Source organism: Gekko japonicus, unplaced genomic scaffold (assembly GCF_001447785.1).
Source record: "Gekko japonicus isolate JY-2015 unplaced genomic scaffold, Gekko_japonicus_V1.1 scaffold2243, whole genome shotgun sequence".
Classification (NCBI taxonomy): Eukaryota; Metazoa; Chordata; class Lepidosauria; order Squamata; family Gekkonidae; genus Gekko; species Gekko japonicus.
Genome location: NW_015162547.1, coordinates 121,098 through 124,386, shown reverse-complemented (window position 1 = coordinate 124,386; position 3,289 = coordinate 121,098).

Here is a 3,289-nt window from a genome sequence, read left to right as displayed (position 1 = left end):
ATGAGGCGTGGTGGTGTGGGGGGGTGTTCCTTGGATTGGGTGCCCCCCCCCCTTCTGAGTGCCAGCATCTCCCTAAGCAGAGTTAAAACCTTCGATGTCCACTGAAGCCACTGGTGGTGGTGACCAAACTTAGGTCTGTGCCAGAGATATGGGGCTGGGCTCTAAGAGTGGCTGGGGAGGCTGAGGGGATCCCGGGGGCTGGGGGGGTGCTGGGTTAGATCGCTGGAACAGCTTGAACTGAGCTGGGTGCTGAGCACAGGTGTGCCTCTGTGCTTCCTGTTTGGTGTAGTGCCTCTCCAGTTTGGTGCAGTGGTTGAAGTGCGCGGACTCTAATCTGGGAGAACCAGGTTTGATTCCCCACATCTCCACTTGCAGCTGCTGGATGACCTTGGGCAAGCCATAGTTCTTTCAGAGCGTTTTGAAAGAGCAGTTTCTGTCAGAGCTCTCTTAGCCCCACCTACCTCGCAGGGCACCTATTGTGGGGAGGGGAAGGGAAAGGAGTTTGCAAGCCGCTCTGAGACTCCCAGTGAAGGGCCATGGGGTATAAATCCAATCTCCCTCCTCCTCCTCCTTCCTTGCGTGTTCTGCGGAAGTGCCCGGTTTGATGGGCTCTGAGAGTTCAGGGTGAAGGTCGGGCCCTCGAGGCAGTGGGGGAGCGAGGGGTTCTTTTGTCTCCCGGCAGGAAGGCGGTTGGGTGTCCAAGAGGTTGCTTCACAAAAATAAATTATTTCACACTTCTGGGCAGTTGCTTTTTTCTCTGGAAGATGAAAGGGGAAGTGAGCAGCTCCGTTCTCCTTTTGAGGTCTCTGAAGGGCTGGGCCGGGCTGGGCCCACACGAACTGTTGATTCCTTTGCTGACTCACTCTTTTACCTAGGAATCCAGGCCTGTTTGCCCTTGGATTTCAGTGTTCTCTGTATTGTGGGTCGTCATTTCCCCACATCTGGTTTGTGGCAGTGCTTCTCCCATTTAGAACACAGTTGCTGTGCCAGCTGTTGATGTGTGGGCCGACAGAATTGCTTCACCCAAACAGTTGTTTTGAATTGGGCTTCGTGGAGCTGGCATCTTTCTTTTCTCTGGAACATCAGGGTGGGGCATGTGGCAGGAAATGCTTAATTGGGGGGGGGGAGCCTCTGGTGATGGGTTTTCTTCTGGCTGTTGTGATTGTGTAGTTGCCAGTTATAGCCGTGAAGAATAAAAAAGCCAGAGTGTGTGGCAGAGTCTCGGACTAGGGTCTGGGAGGCTCGGGTTCGAATCCTTGCTCTGCCCTGTAAGCTTGCCGGGCGACTTTGGGCCAGTCACGCACCCTCTCAGCCTGGCCTACCTGACAGGGTTGCCGTGAGGAGAAAATGAAGAAAGTGAGAGCGATGTAAGCCTCTTTGGGTTCTTCATGGAGAGAAAGGCAGGGTATGAATACGTACATATAAAAAGTAACGATCAGTCGTTTTCACTGGGAAAAAAAGAATAAAAGCTGCAACAGGCACACGTGCGCACACACCCGCCCGCCAAGCAGATCCCTAAATGGCGGAGGGGTCAGGAAGTCGCAGAATAGTCACAAAGCAGGAGCGGGACTGACTGTGTGGTCTGCCTCTCTCTCCTTGAGATTCCAAGTCTAAGGAGGCAGCAGGATCCATGGTGGACAAGTAAACATCGTAGTACGGTTGGATTAGAGAGTTAGCAACAAATGCAGTAAGAATCGTAAAAGGTAAAGGTCTCCCTTGCTCGAAAGCCAGTCGAATCCGACTCTAGGGTTGCGGTGCTCATCTCCGTTTCCAAGCCGAAGAGCCAGCGCTGTCCGAAGACGTGTCCGTGGTCATGTGGCCGGCATGACTAAACGCCGAGGTGCACGGAACGCTGTTCCCTTCCCACTGAAGCGGTCCCTATTTATCTCCTTGCAATGTCTTGCTTTCGAATGGCTAGGTTGGCAGGAGCTGGGGCCAGAGATGGGAGCTCACTCCGTCAGGCGGCACACTCGGGTCTCGAACTGCTGAACAACCGACCTTCCACAGCCTGCTGTTCAGCGTCTCAACCACTTGAGCCACCGCAGCTCCTAGTAAGAATAGTAGGATAGAAGAAATGCGGAAGCTCAGTGGCAGAAACTGGGAAAGGATGCAGTGAAAACAAGAGATGCCTCTGCCAGCAGCAGTGCCCCCCGAATGGCAGCTCTGTGGAAACGTCCACTTGCACAGCCCTGCCTCCCCGCAGGAAGGGAGAATCGCTTGACTGTGTTGTTGCCGTTCTAATTGGCCAGGCATACAACAACATTTCTGCATACCAGATGGGTATTCATTCGTGGTGAAGTGCAGTTTTGTCTTCCTAGACGTGTGGCTTCTCAGGGTCGGGATTCTCTGCCGAAGAGTCCCTTGGTCCTCCCTCTGCTGTGGGCAACTAACCCCCCCCCCTCTCGCAGAGCACGACCTTCCGCTCTGAAGTCCTGCAGCAAAAACCCACGGGAGGGGGGGGGGTCTCCCTTGTTTTCCTGTCTCAGATTTGTCCTTGGCAAAGCAGCTGACAAACCCCCACCCTCAGCAGCGGGCTCCTGCAGGGGGACCCTCCCCAACCCTTTGGCTCATGTGTCAGAGCCCCTGAGCCAGATTTCTGGCTTGCTCCTCCCCCCCCCTTCCAGATGTGGAAAAACACAAGAATCTGGTCAGTTTCCGGCACCTTTGCAGAGCCCCCCCCATCTCTGTTCCTTTTAGGGGGGGGAGCCCCTCCCTTGCCCTCTTCCTCCCTCTCTGTCCTTAGTTTTTTTTAAAGCCCAATCAGTTGGTCATACGAATCTACTTTTCCTGACCACTGGGACCACCAGAACTGGAACTTGTATCATGTTTTAAAACCTTCACTAAAAGGACAGTTTAAAAATCTAGAAGCTCACCGTAGCACATGAAGCTGCCTTCAGTCTGGTGTCACGGTGAAGTGCAGGCGGACTCTAATCTGGGAGGACCGGGTTTGATTCCCCCACTCCTCCCCCACTTGCAGCTGGCTGGATGACCTGGGGCAAGCCATAGTTCTGACAAGGGCTGTCCTTGAAAAAGAGCCGTTTCTGTCAGAGCTCTCTCAGCCCCGCCTCCCACACAGGGGGTGTCTGTCTGTTGTGGGGAGGGGGAGGGAGAGGAGTCTGTCAGCCACTCTGAGACTCCTTCGGGTAGTGAAGGGCCATGGGGTATAAATCCAGTCTCCTCCTCCTCCTCTCCTCCTCCTCCTCCTGAATCAGAACCCCCCCCCCCTTGGTCCACCCAGGTCAGTCTTGTCTGCTTAGCCTGGCAGCGGCTCCCCAGGGCCCCAGGCAGA